General features: G+C 55.3%; 1 long non-coding RNA gene across 2 annotated transcripts; it reads left to right on the top strand.

Annotated features, from left to right (window-relative positions):
- Nucleotides 1–3,549: 3,549 nt before the first annotated feature.
- LOC103670269 lies at nucleotides 3,550–11,784 on the top strand. Of its 2 annotated transcripts, none has more exons than XR_570523.2 (3): nucleotides 3,550–3,647; nucleotides 3,842–4,008; nucleotides 11,029–11,784. It is a non-coding gene; the product is annotated as an uncharacterized LOC103670269 (long non-coding RNA). The 2 variants fall into 2 exon arrangements; XR_570524.2 differs by having other exon boundaries at nucleotides 11,115–11,784.
- Nucleotides 11,785–25,615: the final 13,831 nt, after the last annotated feature.

The following is a 25,615-nucleotide window of genomic DNA, read 5'->3' on the forward strand; positions in this document are numbered from 1 at the left end:
AGAGGGTGGGTCACCCCCAGGCTGTTTTGGTCAGACTTCCCTCTTGGACCTCCCTTCACTGTAGGGAAGAAGGGGCTGCACCTGAGGACTGGGACCTGGCCTTATTGCTCTGGGAGGAGCCATGACTTGGGGCAGCATGGTGGTGGTGGCCCTGGAACCCAGTCCAGTGCAGATGGGATGGGGAGGGTGTAAGGGAAACAGGTGCAGGGGGACCCAAGCAGCCAGGCTTTGGGGCCTCCTGGAGGCACAAAGGCTCTGACACTCTGGGAACAACATTCACCGGGGAGTGGCCAATGTGGCTGTCACCCTCAGTGGGGACACAGGCGCCCCTGGCTGAGAGGTGGGTATGTGGAGGGCGTGGCAGTGCCCACAAGAAGGGTGCTCTGCCCTGGACCACGATTGTCTCATTAGCACCTGTGAGTCCTTTCTGGGGCCCACAGAAACCCTTGGGGGCGGCTTGACAATGACCATGAGCAGGACAAGGGTAAGAGCCAATGGCACACAGGGGTGACTCTGGTACCTCTTTAGGGGAGGGAGGTCAGTGTCAGGAGCGTGGGTTTTGGCATCAGACAGATCCGGGTGACCTAGTTGAGCCTGGACTGGCTGGACGACTCAGAGCGCCGGTGTCTCATCCACCCCGGGCACAAGAGCCCCACTTAGGTGGGCCCAGAGTAGGGAGCGAACTCAATGACTTTGCCCAACGTTCTAGGCCCCGCAAGTCCTCAGAGAGGCCTCCTGACTTTGAAGCTGTCCTTGTAGTTTTGTCTGTTCACCCCTGGGGTGGTGGGCTGGGAGCGCTAAGTTACATCAGTGGGGGGACCTCAGAGAAGCCACGATTCTCTGTCCCAAAGCACTCCTGATTATTTACAGTAATGGGTTTCCAACTGGTTTTTTTACCCCCACTTCCCAGTCTCAACCTTGTGCTTTATTCCTTCTCAAAATTAATCTTACCCAAGTGATTACTACTGAACGAAGCAGGGATGGGGGCTGAGAGCCCACCAACCTGGCCTTCTTCGCCTGCAGTCCCAAGGGTCTCTGAACGGCTTGAAAACCACTGCTTTAGGCCAACAAGGGTGTCACTGGCCACAGAAGTAGAGTGGCCAATAGATACCCAAAAGGGGATCGTTTTCCCGAAGCATTTCTCACTGTGCTTCTGTAAAAAGACCACAGAAGACAGAGGACTCTTTGGATGAGAGACGGGCGTTTCTGAGGATCCTACTGGGCCTGAGGTCACTGGGCTGGGACCGCCGGGCAGCCCTGACTCCAAGGGCGCATCTCCCCTCCAGGCAGCACCGACATGGCCTAGAACGTTCCTGTGGGAAGCACCGGGAGCTGGGTGAAGACACACCCCTCTGCCTTGGCAAAGCCAGACTCAGCCAGAACCCTCACCAGCCACTTTCGGCTGCCTGACCTGCCGCAAGTCCCCGCTCTGAGCCTCAGCTTCCTCATCTGTAAAATGGGGCCGTGCATGAGAGGGGCGTGGGGGGATGAGAGGGGCGTGGGGCCCTGAGCACGGCTCCTGGTAAGTAACGGACCTTAGCACGTTGTTGGTAGCAGTCACGAGAGTCCCAAATGAGGGCTGAAAGGAACCTGGAACCCTCACCCCAGAGGGGGAAAGGACAGTGCTAAGGTGAAACAGTAGGGTCAGAACTCAGGCCCCAAAGCCCAGGCCTCTGTGCCCAGAAGTGGAAGGCCAGCTGAGTGGAGGCCACCTTCCACCTACAGCATCGCATGGGGAGAAAGGATGCAAAGCCCTGTCAGAGGCTTTCTGGAAACTTCTGGGCTGGTCACAGGGGCAGGGGAGCTCCTTGGTGCTGAGCACTCCCTGCCCCCAGAGAAGTTCCTGCCTCCTCCCCTGCTGCACTTTATTCTCGAGGCTACCTGGGGTGCAGGCAGGGGAAGTGGGCATGGGTGAGCTGGAGCAGGGACCAGAGCCACTGAGACACGGAACTAGGCACGGAGTGGAACACTTAGGATGGGGAGGTCCCGTCATCCTCGGTTGAGGGGAGGGAGGCATCACTGGCCCAGTTTACAGCCGAGGACACTGAGGCACTCTGCTGGAGGCCACAGACTGGATAGGGGCCGCATACAGCACACTGTGACTGGGGCCCCGACTGCTTCCCCCTCCCGCCTGGCCTGATGTTTAGGAACTGGCGTCATAGCTTTATGACGTGTTCCCCATTCCTCCTTTGTGCTTCATAAGCTGTGGGGATTTGTCAGAAGGGCCTTGAAAGCTTCCAGACTCCCAAACAGATTTGAGAGTGGTTTTAGCCCTAGAGAACAGGAAGTCCGTCCCTGGCCCCATCTCACAGAGGGGGAAAGCGAGGCCCTGACAGCTGAGGGACTTGTCGCCGTCCCCTGGGCAGAAATGTGGCCTCTGGCTCCAGCCCAGGCCCTTCGGGGGCGGCCGACCCCCTTGGCCCTGCTCCCACCTCCCCCGCCCCCCCCCAACTCCAGTGTCTCCAGTCCTCTGGAGGAAGATTTCCGTGGTCCCGGTTGGGGGTGCCAGACTGCCAGTGACGAGTGTTTTTTTTATCCCAGCCCCGCTGACTTAGACGATTATTCTTATTTAAGGCAGGGACGAAACGCCAGAGCGTGGCAGCCGGTCACCTCCGGGCGGCGGCCCCTCCTCGCTTGCCTCGGGTGCCCAGCTCCAGCCGGAGCAGGAAAGGGAGGGAGGGGAGACGGGAAGCAGGGGGAGGAAAAGGGGGGAGGAGAGGGACCGAGGAGGAGGAGAATGGAGAAGGGGGAGGAAATGGAGAGGGTAGGAGGGGGTAGGAGAGGGAGGCGGGGAGAGGGGGAATAGGACACGGAGTGGGGCGAAGAGGGAGTAGGAGGGCACAAAGGGGCAGGAAGGAGAAGAGGGGGAAGGGAAGGGGGGGAGCAAGAGCACAGAAAGGAACACCCCCCTTGGCAGCTCCCCAAGCAGATAGGAGGCGGGAGGGAGATACACAGATGAATAATTTACTACAGAAATGCAAAAAGAATTTAGAAACTCTCAATTTATAAATATTTATTTTCACAAGTTCGCCCCCTCCCGACGCTCTCCCCCTTGCTGGCCCCGGTCTTTTCTTTGGGGGGGGACCTCCACCTCGTTGTCTCTGTACGTGGCTGTGACAGTCTCTCCCAGTCGCCCTCTCGGCCTCTGCGACTGGGGTGGGGGCGGGGGTGTGCTTTCGTGGCTGCGTCTCTCTTTTCTCCAGCTCCGTCGTCCGCTGCCCGAGTCTCCCCTGCCTGCGTGCGTCTCTAAGCCCTGTCTCTCTCTGTCTCTACGTGTCTCGCCGACTCTGGGTCGGTGGGCGTCTCTCCAGGTCCGGGAGTCCAGCCCCCGCCCGCTCCTCCCAGGGCAGGAGGCAGCGGGGTCGGATGGAACCCTGGTGGGGAGGGGGAAACCCTTTGAAGGCTCCGAGGGGAGAGGTCGTTTCCCCGGCAACCGGCGGCCGATTGGCGGAGCCGCGACGGATTAACGAGCCGACTCCGGCGGGCGGGGGCGGGGAACGCGGGAGCCACGCCCCGGGCACGCCCCAACCACGCCCCCTGCCCGGCGGCGGGGCGCACCTGAGGTGGGATTTTGGAGACTCTTGGCGGGGCGATGGGGACGGAGGGGGCGGTTTTTGGGAGCTGGCCGGGAGGCGGCTCCGCGGCAGGTAATCGGTCAACCGGTTAACCAGTTAATCAATCGGTGGGGCAGTGGGGCCCACAGAGCAGAAGTTAAGAGCTGGGGGTGTGGAATGAGGTGGAGCTGAGTTCTAATCCCCCCTGGGTCTCTTCCTAGCGGTGTGTCCCTGCACCCCGCCTGCGGGCCGGTCGCCGTCACCCCGTCCGTCCCTTTCATTCACAGATGGAAAAGCGAGGCCCTGAGACGGGAAGCCCTGGAGGTCACAGAGGGACCTGGGGGAGTCACCGGCCGTTAACAAGCTCAACCAAATTCCCTTGCTTGGGCCTGCTTTCCGTGAGCCGGGACCTGGGCGAGAGGTGACCCCGCCCCTGACAGCACCTGACTCAACGGTTTGTATTGGTGTTGTATCATCTGTTCCCTTTATCTCTCCTCTCCTCCAGGTGTGGGGAAACTGAGTCCCAGAGAGGGATGGCGTGGTTGCCTAGGCCGGCCAGTTGGACGCCAGCCCCTCTCCTGAAGCTCTTTCTGGGCCTGACACATAAGCTCCAGAGAGCTGGGGAGAGGGAAGCATGTTCGTTAATAATGGAGGACTCCTCAGGCAGCGTCCTCAGGGTCACCAGCTGAAAGGGTCTCTTGACACACACCCCCACTCCCTGCAACTTAAAACCGAGTGTTATTTAATATGCGAACTCTGATTTGGTTGTGGGAGCACAACCCTGTTACCAGCTCCTCCTTGCCTCCTGAAGCTGGCTGGTGGTCGGACTGGAAGATGGTGAAGGGGCTGGTGGAACACCCCCTCCCCCCCAGGGAAGGACAGGCGAGTCACCACAAGGGTGGCTCTTTTTTTTTTTTTAAGATTTATTTATTTATTTATTTGACAGAGAGAGACAGCCAGCGAGAGAGGGAACACAAGCAGGGGGAGTGGGAGAGGAAGAAGCAGGCTCATAGCAGAGGAGCCCGATGTGGGGCTCGATCCCATAACGCCGGGATCACGCCCTGAGCCAAAGGCAGACGCTTAACCGCTGTGCCACCCAGGCGCCCCCACAAAGGTGGCTCTTAATCATTGTAGCGGCCCCTTTAAGCCTCGCTGCCAGGGCTCCCACTCGCTCGGTTTGAAGCTGGCTGCAGCAATCCTTCCAGATCAGGGTCCTGGGGTTGCTCCAGTGGCTGGGACAGGTGTGGCCGGCAGAGCTCTCCCAGGGCTGGGGACAGCTGCAGGGCCATCCCTCCCTGTCCCCAGCCCCCCCATACTGGGCAAATGTAACACACACACACACACCATTCTGTGCAACAAACACAGAAATTCATCCTGTCTCCCCTGACACTCCCAAGTGGACCACCTACTGTGTCTGAGGCCTGCAGGTCCCTAACCCAAGGCCTGGCCTGCCCACACCAGCTGTTCTGCAGGAAGGATTTCTCCAGAACCCTGTGGCCCTCTTCAAAGGTTCTAGGCTCCTTGCCACATACCCTCAGAGCCCCAGGACCCCCCAAGTGTATATAGAACCTGGACCCACCTAGAATATGACCAGAAGGAAGGGTGGAAATGTGGTGGTGAGCGGTTGTCAGGTGTGGAAGGAGGGGAGTGGGTCTAGATGCCCAATGTGGCCCAGAGTTCGCCATGCTTGAGTGGGTCCCTGGTGGAAGTGTTCTCACTCCCATTTTACAGATGGGGAAGCTGGGGCCGGGAGACGTAACACACCCAAGATTCCCTAGCTACCAAAAGGAGTGCTAAAGCTTTGAGCCAAGTCTCTGGGGCCCAGGCTCCATGCACCTCACCAGCCTCAGGTCTCCCGTCTGTACAATGGGTGGGCTCAGCAGCACCGGCCCACCGTGCGACCCTCCATGTGACCCTCCGTGCTGGTCTCTTTTACACTTGCAGACTGGGCCATTTGAACACATCCTGCCGTCTTTTCCCTAATGTTGGTTTGGGGTTTCCCCCAGGCCTTTTGGGGTTGCAGGACACTTATATCTCTGACTGCATCTATGGGAGAGAAGGGAGAAAAGAGCAGGGTGGGGAGGACCCTCGGTCAGGCCGTGCCATCTACCGTGAGTGGGTCCCACGGCATAGCCAGACTGTGGAGCAACTTGTATCCCAGGCGGCTCCAAGGGTAGGGAGGGCACGAGAGATTTTAGAGGAGTCAGAGAGGACCCGTCCCTGAGACTCTGAGCTCCCCTTGTCAGACAAGGCACGGGATCAGGAGCCGAAGCCTGGGATCCAGTTCCAGAGTGAGCTGTGTGACCTCGGGCAAGGCCCTCTACCTCTCTGGGCCTCAGTCAAAATAAGGGAGCTGTGTTCCCTATTTTCTGGGCATTCTTCCAAGTGGAATAGTTGAGGATTCTCAGAGTCTTTTCATCCTCCACCAAACCTCTCTTGTAACTGTAACTTCACGAAGGCTGTGCTTGGGTGCAGTGGGCAGGGATCTGTGGGGGAAGGGGGGACCCGCTCTGGCGGGAGTGAGGGCCTGGTCTCTGGGGAGCCAGAGCGCGATGACCCCACGCCTAGCACTAGGCGCTGTGGCAGGGGAGGCGCGGAGCAGCTAATAATGGCCACCGTTTATCCGGCACGTATTATCTGCTTTACCCTGATCCTGTTTAACCCTCGCAAAAGCCTCATGCAGTTGTTAGCAATATTATCCCCATTTTCACGCAAAAGCCTGGGGCCCAGAGAGCCAGGCACCCATCCGAGTTCATCCAGCTGGCAAGTGTGAGCCCAGGCAGATCCCAGCCTCGGGACGATGCGGCTGCCTTGACGGCTGTGAGAAAAGTCTTCAAAGTGGAAGCCTCTTAGGAGCCGAGTCTAGAAGGATCTTCCCAAGTGGAAAAGGAGGCCAAGGACATTCCAGGTGGAGGGCATACATACCCTGATCAGGGGCACGGTGAAGCATAAGAGCGCCCGAATGTCGTTCGGCCTGAAGGTCTGGCGTGGAGTGGTGGGCAGTGAGGGTTGGGGGGCAGACACCTCCTGTCCACGCAGAGCGGTCCTGCAGTTATCTGCTGCTGTGTGACAATTCGCCTTCAACAATGGTTCCTCAGTCTCTCTTGTGATGCTGGGGTTGACGGGGCTCAGCCGGGAGGTTCCTGCTGGGGGTCTCTCCTGCAGCCACAGTCAGATGGGGTCATCTGAAGGCTCCAGTGGGCCGGGTGCCCCAGGTGCCCTCATCTCGGGGTCTCCTCTGCCCTTTCCAGCAGCCTAGACCGATTTCTTATGTCAAAGCTCAAGGTTCCGAGAGGCAGGAGGTGAAGCTGCCTGGCCAGTTAAGGAATGGCTCTGGCATCGCTTCCTCCAGGCTCTACTGGCCTCCTGGCCCAGCCAGAGGGAAGGGAGCCCCCCACCCATGATGGGAGTGCAAAGAATTTGTGGCCATGTTTATCCTGCCCCAGACGCTAATATGTACTTCACAGAAAAGGTGGAGTTTGTGGCTAAATACTTTGTAAGAAAGGCTGGATTAAGCAAAGTCAAGTAGGGTTCTGTCCTGCAGGACTTCTCAGAGCCCTCACATTCTGATGTGGATGCCTGGCTCCGATATAGGGAAGGAGCTTGTAGAAGTTCCCAGCCAATTTTGGCCAAGGGGGTCACATCTTGGGTGGGAGATATGAGGCCTGGGAGGCTTAGGGCCTGGGGCTCCTTCTGAGCACCCCACTTTGGGCAACACTGCTCCAGAACTTCCAGATCCAGCCTCCAGGGTACCATGTACGAATATGATGAGATGAAGCTGGGTCTGTCTGTGGCTGTTGCCACCCTCCTGGGACACCTGCCAGCCAGGGTTATCTCCCCCGGCAGGCTGGGCCTGGTCGCACCAGCTCAGATGACCACAGCCTTGGATCACGCCCCCCCCCCTTCTTCCTTCCTGACCCTGAGAAAGGGGCTTCCTCCCTTGGGTCTCCTGGCACTCCCCTCTGTGGGGACCTAGTTGGGAGGCAGGTGAAGGGACCTCGCTGCCTGACTGTGTGACCTTGCCCCAGTCTCCACCCAGGCTGAGCCTCTGTTTCCAGCCCACTCACATACGGTGATGAAGGCCTTTTTGTGGTGAGGACACTTCTCAAGGGGCCAGTCTTTACTGGAGGTCTACGGGGGAGGCAGGCCCTGTACCCAGCAAGCTTCAGGCTCTGGCTCACGTCATTCTCTCTGGGCCTCAGTGTCCTCATCTGTAAAATGGGGATGGTAACAGTACCCACTGCATAAGGTTCAGTGAGGAGTAGCTGGGTACCAGGCACAGAATTAAGAGCCGGAGACTCAGCCCAAAGGTCTCGACCACAACGGCCTAGGTGTAGCCTGGTCCTGGCTGCTGGCAGAGTGGACCCAATGGGTGGGGCACAGTTTTGGCTGCGTCTGCTGGGTGCAGTGCCTGCATGACCCGTGCAGGGTGGGCTGTCTGCAGTCCTTCCCCAGGGAGCAGGGGAGTGCTGCCAGTGAGCTCTGAGGTCTGGTTTGTCCCCCTGCCCCACTCCGCTGGCTGCTTCCCCTCCCCCTCCTGGTCCTGGTCCAGGGCCAGCTGCCGCCACTGCTCCTGCAGAGGCAGAAAGGGGAGGGCTGATTCCTGGGGAGCAGAAGTCACAAAGTGCTGCCCTCTTCAGCCCTCCCTCCTTGGCCTGGACCAGCCCAAGGGCCCTAGGGCCACTCTCTGAGGTTCTCAGATGGATCCCACCACGCTCCAGCTCGGGCACAGGACACCAGGCCTCAGTTTCCCCCTCTTTCTGACCCCAGTGATGTTCCTGCCTTGAGTGGCTGGTGGGAGGGTTGTATGAGACGCTGCCCCTGCCTTAGCTGGCGCACTCCCCCCCCCCCAGGGATTCCAGCCAGAGCCCCATTGTGGGGGAGGGCAGGAGTTGCAGGAACAGGGGCCAGGTACTCCAGGCAGCCGAAGCTGGGGTATGGGTCACCAGGGCACCCTGGAGAGAGAGGGGTGCCTGGGTGGGTCTTCTATCCCGGCCCCTCCATGCTGCCCACAGACGGCGAGTCCCCACACTTCACTGTCTGTCCTAGAAGCACGCACCCGATGCTCCCAGCACCCGCTTCTTCTCCTTCTCTCACTCTCGCAGCCCCGCAGCCTCTCTTCCTCCACAGGGACCGCACATCTACCTGCACCCTGCAGTCTGCTCCTCCTTCGTTTACCCCCCAGAGTGCTTGCTGCTCCAGCCTTTTCCAGGGACTGGGGTTGCCAGCCAAGTACGGCTCAATGCACCCCCTCCTGCCCACACCCCACTCCTTTCCCGCCCTCGGTTCTCTCTGCAGCGGAGCACTGTATGAAGAGCACCCACTCTGAAGTCGTGCAGACCTGGGAGCCCACCCTGGCTGTGTCACCCCATGAGCCTCAGTTCTCCCATCTGCGCAATGGGGAGAATGACAGCAGGGCCATCCTAGGGCTGTCTAAGGATTAAGTGAGGAGTGATTTCACGTCCTTGGATGGCATAGGAGGTCACGGGGTGTCCACTGTTGACTTCGCTGCCGCTGCTGCTGTGCACCCCCCAGCCTGGCCTGCCGTGGCCACCCCACGCCTGCGGCTGGGTCTCCTAGCAGCAGCCCTCTGCACCCACTGCTCACAACCGGACTCAATTCGTCTTCACACGGAACATTCACTGGCTCCCCATTGCCTCTCCTGGGACATAGAAATGCCAGCTAATTTTCAGAGCGCTTCAGCACCTGTCTGTCTGGATTTTCTGGTGAGGCTGCCCTGACTAGTGGCCCAAAAAGGCCTTCGAAGAGGAAGAGGTTTCCTTCCAGCTGGCCCCATTACTCCCGGCTCCCTGCATGTCCCCCACGGGGGGGTGGAGAGGGGCTGGGTGACCCAGAGCAGCTCGCTCTCCTCCCAGAACCGCTAGTTCCCTCGGCTGTAAAGTGGTGTTCCTACTACCAGCCGCTATGGTGATGGTCCCCTCCCAGGGGTTGTGGGGGACAGGGGGACACTGGGTGCGTCGAGCACGTGCTCTTGAGTCAGGGCCGCTGGAGTCTTGTGGGCTGCTTGGTCTAGCCCACGGCCCTGCACGCCGACTCTGGAGCGAGGCCAGAATCCGCGTCTTCTCAGGATTCCCGTCGTTCCAGGCTGAATATTACCCTGATTGTGTTGTAGGGAAGGGAAGAGAACATTTGTTCTTTTTTTAAAAAAATAGCATTTTTCTCCATTTACAAAAGTAATACATGTTAATTGTGGATAATTTTGAAATTAAGATAAACCAAAGAGAAAATTTTAAATTATCTATAATTCATCACCCATCTAGAAGCACTTTGAGCGCCTGAGCTCCTAGCCTCCAGACTTGGTAATGAATGTGGAGCGCGGGCTCTGCTTTGAGCCCAGCAAGGGGATCACAGAACACACTCTGTTTTGCAACCTGGCTTTTCCACCCACCAGCAGGACCCAAACGTCTACACCGCCCAGAGCCTCTGCCCCTTCGGAACTCAGAGGGTGCTCCCGGTCCTGCAGCTGTTAGAAGTGGAGGATCTCAGCCCCCATCCCCAGAACATGCATTTCCCAGCATCCCCTGGGGGGTTCCTCCACCCAGTACAGTTTGGGGAACAGTCCCAAAGCCGCCCTTTCCAAAAGCAGCCCCGTGCCCCGTTGCTACGCTCACACTTCCTAAGCCGGTCCTCTATTACTGAACACGGAGGTGGTTTCCAAGTTGCGATGTCGTAAATAACAACACAATGAATAGCGTCATGAATAGCTAAAACCCTGGGCACATCATGGATATTGTCCTGGCACGAATATTAAGGAGGTCCCTGAACTCTACTTCCCCCGCATTCGCTCCCTTTCTCCCCGGGCACATTCTGGGAAAGGGCGGGGGGTAGGGCCCATCTCCATCCTTGTTGCACAGATGAGTAAGTGGAGACTTGGGGCAAAGTCGACAACACTGTCCCCGGATGCCATGGACAGTGGCCAAGCCAGGACCCAACCTTTCCCCCACATCCCTCTGACTGGCCTTTGCTGTCGGTGGGCTTTGTCGTCCAGAATGTAGGCTTCTGTGCGCGCTGTGTGGGTCTCATGCCCGCCCCGGGCTGGGTGCACGGCAGCTTCTAGCCTGCCTTGTCCCTGCCCGATGGGACCCGTTTGCCCTGGTGACAGATGAGGCGTGACAGCGCCACGCTTGGCTGGGCTGGATGGGGCAGCCTCACTTGGCTGCGGGAACCTCGAGGGGATGGTGGGCGGGGCTTCAGGGGGGCAGATAGGAAATGGCAAAGGAGGGAGAGAGGCTTCCAGGATGGGGGGGGGAGTGGGGCTCGGGCCCAGGAGAGGAAGGGCTGAGAAGGACAACAGCAGGGGACCTTCCGCTTCCCAGGGGTGCCCGTGGCAGGAAACTCAGGCTTGTGAGCATGAATCCTTTTGGGGGAAACCCTTGGCGGGGAACAGAATGCAGTGATGGCAGCAGATTCTATTAAAAGCAATTCTCATTACTGTACCATTAATTATTAATAGGATCGGGCAAATAAAGGATAGGAAAACCCAGCTGGGCCTGACTCAAATCTTGCCTCTGAAGCAAATGGCTTTTGGTTCACGTCCAGGAGACCCAGCCATGAACGGGCCCGTTGGAAAAGTAATGACAACCCTGAGGCTTCCACGGTGGGCTGGGCACCACTCCTATCTGCTTAAAAAAGATAAAGAAGAGGAAGCAAGCCAAAGAAAGGGAACCCAGAGGAGGCAAACATCGACCTCATCCTCCCCCCCTCCCCAGGACCACCCGGACCTCGGAGCTGTTCAGCCTCTCAGAAGATCCAGAGAGGTATCTTCTCTGTGTAGCCGCAGAAACCACAGTGAGAACAAGGCCAAGAGGGAGGGCCAGGTTTGGACTAAGGAGACCCCAGAGAAAGAGATTTCACCCCTCTTTCCTGCCCCCACCCCACCCCATCTTCACCGAACTCCTATCTGCCCTATCAAAGCCTAGCTCCGGTGGCCTCTCCTCCAGGCAGCCCTGCCCTTGTCTGAGTTGTGCTCGCTACCAAGGATAGGGACGCTGTCCCTGTCCTCGTGGGGTGCCGGTCTGGGAGGGGTCTAGTGAGGTTCTTAACCAAATAACCATTACGAAGCATCGTAACCAATGGACACCAGGCTCTGAAGCAGGAAGACAGAAGCCATGCACCGCAGGGCAGGAACCCGGGGATTCTCTCTCGCTCTCCCCTAGAACCACTCGGTGCCTGGAGCAAATCAGGTGCTCAATAAATGTGTTTGATTTCACAGACTGCTGATCTGGGGGCCCAGGAACGAGGTCTCCGAGGTGGAAGGGCTGCTGGGGAGGTCAGCGTTGCCGGGCAGAGGGAGGAAGGGGTGAGGGCGCGGGCCTTTCCCCGGCTCCTGCGTCTTTGCAAAACGCTTCTGGGTTATTGGCTGATTTATCCTGACATCCACTACGAAGCCAAGCAGTGAAGGCACTTTTTTTGGAATAAATAAATGTAAATGAATGAGTGAGTCTGGGCTTAAAAAAAAACACATCCACACACAAAATCTGTGGCCTTCCATATAAAATGGCATCTAACGAGAAACCCCCTGATACAGCTGTTCTTATTTTTCCATTAAATTCTCATGAAGGCAGAGAGAAAGACAGAACCTCACTCAGCGTGGGGAATAACTGCCAACTTCACACCAGCATCTGGGAGGAGCCGTACTGAGCATAACGGCGGGGACAGTGCTGCAGAGAAACCTCGGGACACAGAGACCAGGGACAAATGTGGGAAGGTGCTCAGACCTCCTCCCTCATGTGTCCCCCACTCAGAGACCTGGATTCCATGGCAGTCTGAAAACTGGACAGTTGTCCCTCTCCCACAGATGCTATTGGAAAAATGTCCCCTGGTCTTTCAGAGAGGGTGGGCAGGGCAGGTGGCTCTCATGGTGCATGGTATTCTGGGAAGGAAACGTGAATGTGGGGGGTGGCAGAAGGGCAGGAAACCCCCGCAGGAGCAGTGCATGCTGGGACTTCATCCGTTCAGAATATCCAAGAACCAGAGAGCAGGCAGCAGCAGATACTGCTTTTGCTCAGCAACCTGCAGTTGGCAGAAACCTGTAGGGAATGGGGAGATGGACTGAGCAAAGCCTACTTGATTCTGTTGCCCAGACCAAACACTGAGGATAAGAATTAGCCATCACACAAGCAGTAAGAGGAAGGAGCAAAGGCAACGTACACACCCCGTCTCCTTACAGTCTCCGAGTGAGGATTATGTTAACTGTATTTGAGGGACAATCCAGGAGAAAAAGCACCACCAGTAAAAGATGGTGGATGAAACGTGTGCAGAACACAGAGAAGGAATCAGTGTTCCGAAACACGGAAGATCGGGCAGAGGCTTCCCGAAGGAACCAGATGGAAACGTCAGGAAACAGTGTGGCCACTTTAATGGAAAAACATGCCTCGCCAGAGAGGAGCAGGAACCACAGGGCAGCCCGGATAAATCTGAAAAGGCAGCATGGGATATGGGGAGGGATGCAGATGGGGGACTGTGTTGAACCGTGGTCCTGGAAAGGTATGTCCAAGTCCTAACCCTTGGTGACTATGAATGTGACCTTATCTGGGCAAGGGTCTTTGCAGATATAATTAACAATCACAAGATGAGATCACCATGGATGAACTGGGTGGACCCCAAATCCAGCGAGAAGTTTCTATCTAAGAAGAGAAGACAGAGAGAGAGAGAGAGAGACGCAGGGAGGAGGCCACGTGGAGATTCGAGGCAGAGACAGGAGTGGTGTGGCTATGAGCCAAGGAACACCAAGCATTTCCGGTAGCCTCCGGAACCTGGGCGAGGGGCATGGAACAGGTTCACCCTCAGAACCTCCCGAAGGAACCAACTCTGCCAACACCTTGATTTCAGAGTTCTGGCCTTGGGAACGGCAAGAGAAAGAGTTTCTGTTGTTGTAAGCCACCCCGGTTGTGGTCTTTGATACGCCAGCCCTAGGAAGCGGATGCAGATGGGGAGAGAAAGAAGGACTCAAGGAAGGGAAAAAGCACAGAAGCAAAATGCAGATCTGCACTGGAGGCAGTCAAAAGCAGAAATTATAATGCAGAAAACATGATCAGGGATGGAGAGGCCAACCTAGAGACGCTTCTAAAAAGACAAGAGCCGAAAACAAAGCATGAGAAGTTCACAGGGATGAGGAGGCAGCAAACACAGCACCGGGGGTTCTTGAAGAAAAAGGCCAGGATCGGAGATGACTTAGAAATATAATGAATGGAAACTCACCTGTGCTTTAAAACAAAACAAAAAGATCTGACTGTGCGGATTGGAAAGGTTCACTGCATTCCGGGGAAAATAAATAGAGACTTCTATCGAGACATGTTCTGGAAAACAGTGTGTGACTTATGCAAATAAGGACAACTTGTACATGCCTCCAGGAAGGAAAGAATAAACCCAGGCCGGTTTAGATTGTGTTACACTGGATGCTAAGTGATAACGGAGCCGTGTTTATGAGGTTTGGGAAGCATTTATTACGGAGAGATATGCTCCCATCAGCTGGGAGTCTAAGAACGATAACCCCGTGGCTTAAAAAGTCTGGGCATCAGTACTGAAACTAGTTAAAAAGCAGCGAGTCAGAAGAATTATTGTAAATATCATTTCCAGACTGAATACAAATGTCAAAAATTATTGTGAAATGACAAATCATAGAATGGAAAAATAATAATCGAACCATCTGGATCTGAAGCTTTCAGTCACATCAACATGAGTCCAAGGCGGGCGGGGACACCCTTCGAGACACCCTAAATAAGAGGAATTCACCAGGCGCCCTTTCCAGTTGTGTGCAGATGCCCTGGCAGCTACAAATGAGGCTTTTTCAAGCTACGGGTAACTTTCTAGTGCAATGAGAAACAAAATATCTACTGACCAAAGTCTGGAAAAGACTAAAGCGAAGATTCAGAAAGAGAAAACAAAATGCAGGAATCAAAAGGTAGCAGCCACGGGATTGAAGGAATCAGGCTGAGACCAGCTTCCTCCTGGAAGCGAGCCTCACCACCACTGGGTCAATGCTAATTACGAACGTAGATGCACGACGTTTTCCTAGTAAAATACCAAAGACTCTCAGATTGGATAAAACAATAACCAAGATGGAAAACGAACTCTACAGCACTTACCAGAAATAAGCTTCAAACCAAGGGGCACGGAAAGGTGAAAAATGAAAGATCGGAGCAAAGTTATCGGAGGCAAGTTCAAGTCCAACGAGGCAAACGGTAATATTTATAGCAGAGAAAGAATCAGAGGCAAAAATCCGGACATGAGACAGGAGGTCATTTGTATGGATAAAGAGTACAAGTCAGAATAAAGATCTGGTCGTCATGTCCTTTTATGTCCTATACAGCATTAGACCCAACCAGGGGGGCACTAACTTAGACGCACATAGAACGAAAAACAAAAAAACAACTTCCAGACAAGACTTAACACACTTCTGATTGTGACATCTTTAAATCGTATCCCCCCAACACATTTGTGTGGGATTGGAAGAATGGAATTAATAAGGTTCATTTAATAACTGAACTTTGTACCTTACAAATAAAAGATACTCATTTGTGTGCCAGAACCCATCAAACATTTATGAAAATTGATCATATATTAGGCCATAAAGAAAAATTCAATATAATCCCCAAAGCAGATACAGCGAAAGCCTCATCGTTTGACCGCCGTGCAATTAAGCTAGAAATTATTAACAAAAGTTTAAATTAAAAAGCCAACCATTTGAAAATTAAACACCACTTTTGTGAATAAGTCTAAATAGAACCGACATGACAGACTATTTAAAAAAAAAATAGCACTGCAAATACCACATATCTAAACATATGGGAAGGTGGTTAAAATGTTACAAGGAGGAAAATTCATAGCTCAGCGTTGCGAATTTCTTAAATAAGAAAGGGTGGAAGTCAATAAAAATAAAAAACAGAGTTTCATAAATTAGAGAAGAGAAAAAAAACCCACCAGAAATAAAAGATAAATCCATGACTTGTTCTTTTGGAAAGTCTAATAAATTAGGTAAACTTCTGGCAGATCCAAAGATAATAGGCAGAGAGAAATGAATGCACAATAGGAACAAAAATATTTTAAAAATCAAATTACATTAAGTGAAGCCTTATGATAATAAATTTGAAAATATGAATAAGCAGATAGTTTTATTGGAAAATATGCATAACCCAAACCAATTCGACAAGTAGAAGAAAACCAAAAAATCTATTACTACGGCGTAAATTGAAAAGGTAGGGAAAGAGCTACTTCCTAGAGAAGTGGGGGGTCCTGACCTAAGGATAAAATTAGCAATGAAAGGAGGCTTCCTCAACGTGCTTATGGTGACATCTACGATGCTTTCCAGGCTGGGATAACACTTTCCAGTGGGCTTAGGCAGGGCCATGTGCTGCGGTAATCTGTGTCATTTCTAAGTAGAAGCCCTTAATTCCTGGTACAAGACTCTCCGAGTCTCTTTCTCTTGCCGCAGCAAGCAGGTGAGCATTTGATGATGTGGGGGTACGAGCCAGTCACAGCTGTAACTGAGAGAGAGCTGCCTGGACCCGCAGCTGACTTAATATGAACAGAAATAAACCCCTCTCAAGCCATGGGATGTTGACATTATTTGTTACTGCAGCCGAATCTAACTTATCCTGACTGATTCAATGACAAAGAGTATCTGTCTCAAACCAAAAGTCCACATCACATTTCATGGTAAAGTGTTGGGAGCATCCTTAGTACTGTCCAGAATAAGGTGAGAATGCTTAATGATGCCTCTATAATTTTACATGGCTCTGAAACTTTGAGACAATGCAATAAGACAAGAAACATAAATTAAAGAACAATGACTAAAAAGGAGAAAAAATTATCCTTATTTTTGGAGCATGTAATTGTTTACTTGAAAACCCAAGGGGAGCAGATAAAAACTATTAAATAACACATAATCCTACAAAAACACAAAAATCAATAGTGTTGTTCTCTCCCTCCTCTTTTTTTGCCTTCTATGAGACCGATCGTGTTTTCTTTATTTCCCTTTTCCCTTTATTGGTTTGAAAGTTATGCATTCCATTAACCTTCTGTTAGAGGTTATCTTTAAATTTCTAGCATGTACAATTGACTTAACACGATCTAAATCAATTCTCCCCACCCTCGTCCTAGACAGTGAAGGTCTCAGAGTGATTTCACTCCAGTCATACCTTCCAATCACCATGTACGATTGCCTATATTTTGGTTTGATCTTGTTTTGAGCCTACATTTGTCATTATTATTGATTTGAATGGTAAATTCTTACTTAGATTTTACCCACATTTCAATATCTTTGCTCGGGGCTCATTACATACTTGACACAGGGCTTGGTTTCCTTCTTCCTCAGACAATCTTTCATTTGGTAGTTTCTCATTCTTTGAACCACCTTTATTTTGCTCTTAGTCTTGAAAGACAGTTTAGCTGAAAGACAGCTTAAGTTGGCAAATGTTTTCTTTCATCACTAATACCCAACAGGGAACTGGCAAAGGACCTGAGTCAGTAAGAAAATAGGAAATACAAATGACCAACAAAAGCCTCTGAAAATAGGTTCCTCTTCATTAATAGCAAAAGAAAGTACTTTAAGGGGGTTTTTTGTTTGGTTTTTTGGGTTTTTTTACCCTACTAAATTGGCCAAACATTTTTTAAAAATGGGAATGTCCTCTGTGGTGAGGGCAAAGAGAATTTGTTCCTCAGTAGGAGTGGGTAGTTGGTTGAATGATAGCCCCCCCCCCAAAAAAAAAGATATGACCATGTCCCAATCCCCAGAACCCGGAAATGTTATCTTCTTTGGAAAAGTGGTCTCTGCCAATGTAATTAAATTAAGGATCTTGAGATGAGGAGATCATGCTGGATTACGGGACAGTGTCCTTGTAAGAGACACACAGGGGAGAAGACAGACAGGGGAGGAGAGCAGGGGCAGAGGCTGGAGTGAAGAGGCCGCAGGTCAAGGGGCACAGGCGGCCGATACAAGCTGGGAGGGGCGGGAAGGACCTTACCCTGGAGTCCTCGGTGGGAGCGTGGCCCTGCCTTCGACACCTGGCTTTGAACTTCGAGCTTCCAGAACTGCGAAAGAATACACTTCTGTGAGTTTAAGCTACCCAAGTGTGGTCATTTGTCACCCTAGGAAACTCATACAAGAGTGTCACCAGAAGGTTTCCGGAGGGCGTGGGGGCATGTAGAACACAGGTCCTAACATGTATACAACTTTCCTCCTAGAAATCACTCAGAATTAGTCATTGTGGATTTGTCAAAGATTTCTTGGCAAGGATATTCACTGAAGCCCTTTAAGAGACATTGAATCAACAGTCACCATGTTCAGCTAACAGAGGAGTGGCGACATAATGGTGGGTTGGCTGGGTAACGATAAAGATAAAAAACAGCACTACCCCCAGCCGATGGAACACTCTCAACGTGCTCCGCGTGGAACGAGCGTGTTCTGCCTCTTCTCTCATTGGACCCTTGGCAGGCACCAGCAGCCCTGCCGCACAGAGGAGGACCAAGGTCAGGTCAGAGGATGTAGGCCACCTACCTGAGGTCACATAGCCAACAGGCCAAGATCCTGACCCCCGGCCCTGAGCAGCGCCTCCACCATCGGACGGGATGACTCGTGGCGCAGCCATCAGACACAGGGATGGCGCGCCCCGTAACGGCCCAGGAGCATGCTGGTGAAAAAAACCGAGCACAGCCTAGTTTTGCAAAAATAAAAAGTGCATTCGATGTGCAGAGAAAAAAGGCTGGAAGGATTTACTATGTGCGTTAACAGGGAGGTTACCTCTGGGGAGGGATTGGGTGATTTTTATTTCCTACAATGAATATAGGTAGCTTTTGTCATCAGAACAAAATATTACAAAACAAAACCACACCAGTCAGGCCCGTGCTGACCACGCCTGCCTCCGAGTCTGTTCTGGGAGGTGGGGAGCAGCACCCCAGCCGCTGGGACCCCCAGGCGCCTGACTTCCCCCCTGCCTTTGGTCTTCTCCCCAGCGCTGCTGTCCGTACCTTCCCTGCACCCGCTCTTCTGTGGGCATCGATTTTTCCATCCTTCAGAGACGCGCCTGAGGGAAAGGAAAGAGCATCTTTGGATCAATGAGTGAGCCCTGCAGCCGGGGTCAGGGGGGGTCCGCGGGCCGCGCACTTGTCACTGTCCCGGACTTGACGGGGAGATTGGCTGGTGGAGAGGGTGTGACTGGCCCGGCTGCCCAATGTGGCCGTGTGTGTGTGTGTGTGTGTGTGTGTGTGTGTGTGTGTGTGGTGGGGGGTGACGTGTGGTCCATGGAGTGGGGCGTGCTCTAGGGGGTGCGTGGGGCTGGATGTGTGTGTGTGGTAGGAGATGGGGTGCAACAGGGTGCAGGGGAAGGCTGTGGGGGTGTTGCTGCCACGTGCGAAGCACAGGCTGGTCCTTCCCTAGAGGAAGGGCAGTGACCCAAGCCCCCCCATGAACCAGTCTCCCATCATTTCCCCCCACAGCGCTGTGAGGAAGGTGCTGGCACCCACCCATTGCCCAGATAGGGAGACTGAGGGCTGTGTGTGTGAGAAAGAGGGAGGGAGGGAGGAAGGAAGGGAGGGGATGGGGGAAGAGGGGCTGAGAAGAGAGGGGAAGGGGAGGGAGACAAGGAGAGATAAGGCATCTCTTGTGGCTACTCCCCTGACCTCCCCTTCTTCCCTTAGCTGCTGACGGAAGACCAGCCAGGACCCCGTACTGCAGGGACAGGGCACGCCCCTGTGCTGGGTGCTGGGGGGGACACAGACTGGAGAAGGCTGTGCCCCCCCCCCCGTGGGAGCTCACACAGAAAGGGAGTCAGTGTGGGGGCCTACCTGGTCCCGCAGACCCCACCAGCACACCAGCCTCTTCCTTCCCAGCCAGACTCCTTTCTGATGTGTCACTTCACCGAGCCCTGGTCCCCTCACACATGGAGACACACCTCCTCTGGGCAGTCCCCCCAAACAGCTGTCCAGCCCCGTGGGGACCCCGGCTCCCTGTCCTACTCCAGGGCACCAACCGCAAACGTCCTGAACGATCTGAGTCCACTGTTTACCGGCTATCTTCTCCCCGCCTAGACTGGGAGCTCTGGGACAGTGGGCTTGGGACGGTGGGTCCCCTTGGCTGGGTCCGCAGTGCCCACCCCCCTGGGCAGGCCCCCAAAATGGCTCAACAGATGCTTGTTGCATGAGTGACTGAACCATGATAATCGCTAAGGAGAGAACCGTGCAGATGGTCCATTAGGAGTTTCCGCGAGCATGCGCTGTGTGTGCCCGTGTGCACAGGCACTGAGGTGCGCTTACGTGTGCACACACGCGGGGTGGGGCACGCGCGTGTCTGCATGCATGCTCATGTGCGCAGCACGTGCCACGCATGCGTGTGCGGGTACCAGGGCGCTGTGCGTGTGCAGGCTTCTTAGACGCCAGTGTGTGCGCGTGTGTGTTCGCTGTGTGTGCGCCCCTGTGCCAACTGCACACACCCCTCCTTGCTCAGGGTCGGAGCAGCCCACGCGGCTTTCTCTCAAGTCCACTCTCTCTCCTGGACCCGCAGCCTGACTTTAGGCTTTTGGCTTCCGCGTCCTCCGACCGCTGTCCCCAGCCCTCCAGCCCCTCCAGGGGCCCCCACAAAAGACTCTAAGTCCAGCTGGGCTTCAGTTCTGCCCTCCCGCCAGCCGCGCTCAGGGCCCAGACGCCTCCTGGAGCTCGAATCTGTCTCAAGAGCACATCAAGCGTGCAGGCTTGGCCGGATGCCTTTGCCTCTCTCAGTCTTCTCATCTGTAAAGTGGGCCCCGAGCTCATGGACACCCAGAAAGGGGTTGGCCCAGCGCCTGGGACATGGTGAGGGTGTCCCCGCGACTCTGCCCACCGCAATACGGTGGTGACTGTCCTCTGGGGGCAGCAAAGCAGGACGACCCAGAGGACACAGGGTTCGGAGTCCCTGGAAAACCACTGCAAACCAAAGCAGCGCTCTGTCCTGGGTGGGTGACTACCACCCCCCCTCCTGGTCACGGGGCTCCGAGAAAATGCTGCGGCCGAAGGAGTCGGGGGCGTGAAGAGCAGATGTTCAGGCCATGTTCAGGCCGAGTGCTTATCCCAGCTGCCTCTGGCCTCTCCACGCTGCTTGACTGTGAGGTATGCATTTGAAATCAAGCCCAAACTCCTCTCTGTGGCCTGCATCCCCCTCCCTCCCTCTGCTCCAGCCACACCGGCTCCCTTTCTGTTCTCACATCCAGGGCCTGTTCCTGCCCCTGGGCCTTTGCATTTGCCATTGCCTCTGCCTGGCAGTATTCTGTCCCCACAGCATCTTATGGCCGGCTCCAGCTCGTCCTTCAGCTCAGGGAAACTCTCATCAGAGAGGCCCTTGCTAGTTTAACGATGCTCTCAAGACTTCCCCGTTGTCACTCACTGTCACACCACTTAGCAATAGCTAAAATTATCTTAACGCTTTTGTTTACGGGGCTCTCTGTGTCTGAATCACCAGGTGGAAGGTACTCGGTAAAGATCTATAGGAAGACAGGGAGGGAGGGGCGGTGGACATGGATCTGGCCGCCTGGGTTTCAAGCCTCACAGCCTCATTTATTTAGCACTTGCTGTGTGCAAGGGCTCAGCCCAATTCTAGACAGCTGGGTGACCTTGGGCAGCTTGCTCTGTCTCTCTGACCCCCAGTTTCTCCGTCTTTAGAGGGAAAGGCAGCCCCGTCTCTGAGGGGGTCTCACCTTCATTTTTGATAGGATGGTGTCTCAGACTTCCTGCAAGCTTGGCAGTCTCTGGGGTCTGGAGCCTCCTGAGCCTACCCTGCCCCCCTTTCCTGGCCATGCAGGGAGTACCTTCTCAGTCGGCTGTCACCTCCTCCGAGATGCCTCCCTGGAGCTCGAGAGCTCTCACCACCCCGTATTTTGACTGTTTACTTCTCTGTCTCCCGTTAGGCTGGGACCGGGTATTTTCCCTCGGCAGCCTAGCTTAGTGGGGGACACCCTGCAGGTCCGAGTCTGGGACCTCCCCCCCACCCCGCCCCAGACAGTCTGGGATGCATCTTCCCACTCTCGCATTACTCTGCTCACCACGGGGAAGAAGCCCCGCCCTTCCTTGTGCCTGGAGCACCTCTGGTACTGTTTGCTGCCCACCAAGGGCATCTGACTTCAGCACCCCTCGCCATGCTCTTCCCGGCTTCCACCTGAGCTTTGTCCAAAAGCTACTTTGCCCTACTTGATGAATCCTGGCGTCTGTGCGTTTTTTGTGAGGAAGGGCCTGGTTTCTGTATTTCAGCAGGTAGGGGCCCAGGGGCGCCTCTGGGGGAGGGGGGGAGGGAATGGCGACCAGCTTCTCCGTCTTCACTCTTCCCACCCAGGCCCCAGGGGTAGAAAACAACCCCCACCAGTCAGAACCCTGACAGTGCGGATGAGCTGGAAAAGCTGGTTCTGGGCAGGAAAGGTTGGGGGAGGGGGGCCTTGCGAGGCCCCAGGGCTGCTGCCAGGGAGCTCTTCCCATCAGCCGGTGGCTCTTGGCCTCCCAAGGCTGTCGCTTGGAGGTTCCTTCTCCGGGAGACCAGCCTCTTGCCAAGGCCACGTGAGCAACGACCACCGCAGGGTCTTGGTGTTCCCGGGAGCCCCTGGAAAGGGACAGTTCCTGCAGACGGGTGGGGAGAGGAGAGGCAGAGGGACCCAAACGTCAAAGGGCCCTTAGGGCCCAAGGTTAACGCCCAGACCTGGCAGCACGACTGGGCCAGGCGCCTGGGGCCGGGGTGTGAAGGGGGGGCGGGCACGAACCAGGGGCGGCGGGAACCTTGATGCCGCAAGGCCTCGGGGACGCGCGTGAGCCTAGTGACAGTCCGCGGGGGCCGCCGAGCACGCGCCTCCTGCCGGGAGCGCGCCGCGTGTGCCGCCCGGGCGTGCCCAGCTCGCTGCACCCGCAGCAGTTCCCGGGCTGTCTGTGCATGTCTGTTTCTTTCACTAGAGGTTGCTCACTTTCGCTTCTTGGTTCCTGTCGGCTCCTCCGCCTGCCCAGGGAGCGCGCGCGCGCGCGCGCGCGCGCGCGTGTGTGTGTGTGTGTGTGTGTCCGCCCGCTCCCAGCGATCCGGCCCCAGCCCGCGGGAAGGGCGCTTGGTCCCGAACCCTGGCGTCAGGCGCGACACTGCCCAGCCACCCCCACGCCCTGGAGCAGCGTGAGATGGGGAGCTCCGGCCCTCCCCGCCCTGCCCTGCCTGCCACTTCGCCCCGATGACACCCTGGCTTGCACCCCAGGCCGCGTGGCCCCGGGAGATGTGGGTCCGGGGTGGAGCGGACAGGAGAAAAGGACCCGGGAGCAGGCAGTCCCCCTCAGGCCCCGCCTACTTCTTTGCATTTTGGGTCATTAAAAAGACGGTTCGCTCCTGAAGCCACTGCTACTTCTCCTGACTCCTGACTCTTCCCCCCCCGCCCCCGCCCCCACTGCGCAACTCGGCAAGTGGGAAAGCTGCGCTCCACTGAGCAGGAAGCCGCATCCGGTGGAGGCCCCAGGCTTTAGTCCGAGAAAGTAAGATTTGGCTGGGGCTGAGGACCTCTTCCACTTCCCCTCTGGCCACAGCCTGCTGGCTTCTTTACCCCTGTTCCTGGATCCCACCTCAGGGCCTTTGCACAGGCTGTGGGTTCCAGTGGGCCAGAAAGTTCCATTTCTCCATATGTTAGTGACTTTGGGCGAATTACTTAACTTTTCTGAACCTCCGTTTCCTTGCCTGGAAAATGGGCTCATAAGAGGATATTTGAAGGTTCAAGGTGATGATCAATGGAATGCATGAAACTGGGCACTGAGGGCACACGTGGCGGGCCAGGGGGCCGATGTGAGGCTTGGGCAGAAGGTTCGCCTAGGGTCTCTCCCCTCACTCCTTCAAGGGGCCTCTTCACTCCCACCTCCCCTGTCCCTCCCAAGGTCTCTTCAAGGCTTCCTTGGCTGACCTTCATCCCAAACGGTTCCCCGCCCCACCCCTGCTGGAGGCAGGAGAACTGGGTTCAAATTCCAGCAATCTCTGCCTCCCTGAGTGATTGTGGACGAGTGGCTTGGCCTCCCTGTGCCTAAGCTGCTTTCTCTGTGAGACGGAGGCAGAAGGCCACGCAGCCTGCATCTCAGAGCCCTTGGAGGACGGCGCAGATCTCAGGAGAGACGTCATTCTGAGCCGCAAAAGCCACGGATGAAAGTGCCTCTGCTGTGATTTATCCCCATCCTCGCCGCCTCGACTCAGGCTTGAGGAATCAACTTGTCAACTGGATCGGAGCGGTCCCTGCCACCGGTGCTAATAGGAGGTGGCTGGAAGGCCACTTCCAACAAATGTACAGCTTGATGGCTTCTGCCACTCAGAGCTGGTCTTACTCATCACTTCTAACAGTGGGGGTACTTGAAGCACGGTGACAGCCCCCAAAGGGAGTATTTTGGGGGAAGAAACATCATCACCTCCACTGATGAGTAGTAAGGCCTTGGCCATGCGCTGTGGTGTGGGACCGTCCTCAGCCCTGCCACCTGGCCCCCAACTTGACTTTCCTTCTCCCCGGTTTCACCGTCCTGAGCACCAGCCCCTGGAAATCCTAACGTGGGGGGCTCCACAGAAGCCTCCCGCGCCCCATATCCAAACCCCCATCTCTCCCCCCAGTTCCCTCCTTTGTCACTGATGCTGTCCCCCACCCGGTTCTTCAAGTCACGAGCTCAGAGCCAACTTGTTTGCTCAAGCTGGGAACACGAAGCATTGATTTTGCTGCGTGCTTATTGTAAAGCTGCAGACAATAGAAAACATGCAGAGTGGAGAATAAAAATCCCCTCGCTATTTGCCCCCCAGAAATGGCTACTGTCCACGTTTGGTGAATTTCTGTATCGGTTTGAACGCTCTCAGGGACAACAGATAGAAAGTCCGATTGAAGTAGGAATGACGCGCTCACGTGCTAAACAGTGCGGCGGTGGTTGTGGGTTTCAGGCATGAGTTGATCCAGAGGTTCATGAGGTCGAGGCTCTGCGTTGGCTTCTCTGCGGTTCTTTTCCCTCGGCCCTTCTCATGGTGTCAGCTGGTCCAGTGAGGGTAGCAGCAGTGGGCGAGGTCCCAGAGGCCGTCCTCATCCTGCAACAGCAGAGGGGGTGAGCCTGTTTTTGGTTCCCGAGGAAGAGTGAGGAATCTTATTTCTCAGACTTGTTCTGACCCAGCCTGGAGGGGATCAAGGAAGACTTCCTGGAGGAGATGTGGCCTGAACCGATCTTAAAAAAACCACCTATAGGAAGAGTTGAGAAAGCAAAGTGCCCTCTTACCTCTACTGAATCTTGAGGCTCGGAACAGTTCAGTCATGGGATTGAAGAGGCTGAAACAGTTCATTGGGTGAACGATGGGTCAAGGGGTCCAGTCCCACTTTGCAGACACCTGGCCAGAGCCCCAGGCTCTGTGCCCCAGGGCAAGCGGGCTCATCTCCCTGAGCCTCAGCTTATGCACTGTAAGGTGAAGACAGGAACCAGCCTGTGGGGTGATTAGGAGGGTCAAGGCCCCGCCCTCCTTTGCACTTAGTAAACATGACTTCTTATTCATATTCTTGCTACCGGTGACTTTGTTATTATGGCCACCTTGGTAGACCCCTTAACACTGTGCCAGCAACCCAGCAGGTGCTCAGAAATAATAGTTGGGACCCCGACCAATCATCCCCAGCTCCCTGGGGTAGAGCAGGCATGGCTGGGTCCACCTGACGTCCACTGGCCCAAAGGAGGGATACGTCCGCAGTCAATGAGCAAGGAAGGCATGCTGTGCGACAGGCTCTGCCAGCATCCGAGCTCAGGCAAAGCTTGCCTCTCCAGCAAGGTCCTTCTCCCTGCACCTGCTCACGACCCCCCCCCCCCGCATGTCTGAGGGAGGGACGTTTCCCAGCGGGGGAGAATCCCCCACCCCCTCCATCCATCTGAACCTGGCCATGTGTCTGGCTAACTGGCCATCCTTCTTTCCCCCTGGCAGGCGAGCCATTAAGCGCCAGGCCCGAAAGCAGCGGCCCGCAGCCTCAGCGCTAAGTGCATTCACGACCATTAGCAAGAGGCCCCAGCCTGGCTGGTCAGGCCTAATGCACAGCCCACCCCTCACCCCCACTCCCCTGGGGGCT

Source organism: Ursus maritimus, unplaced genomic scaffold (genome assembly GCF_017311325.1).
Source record: "Ursus maritimus isolate PB19 unplaced genomic scaffold, ASM1731132v1 scaffold_17, whole genome shotgun sequence".
In the NCBI taxonomy this organism is placed as follows: domain Eukaryota; kingdom Metazoa; phylum Chordata; class Mammalia; order Carnivora; family Ursidae; genus Ursus; species Ursus maritimus.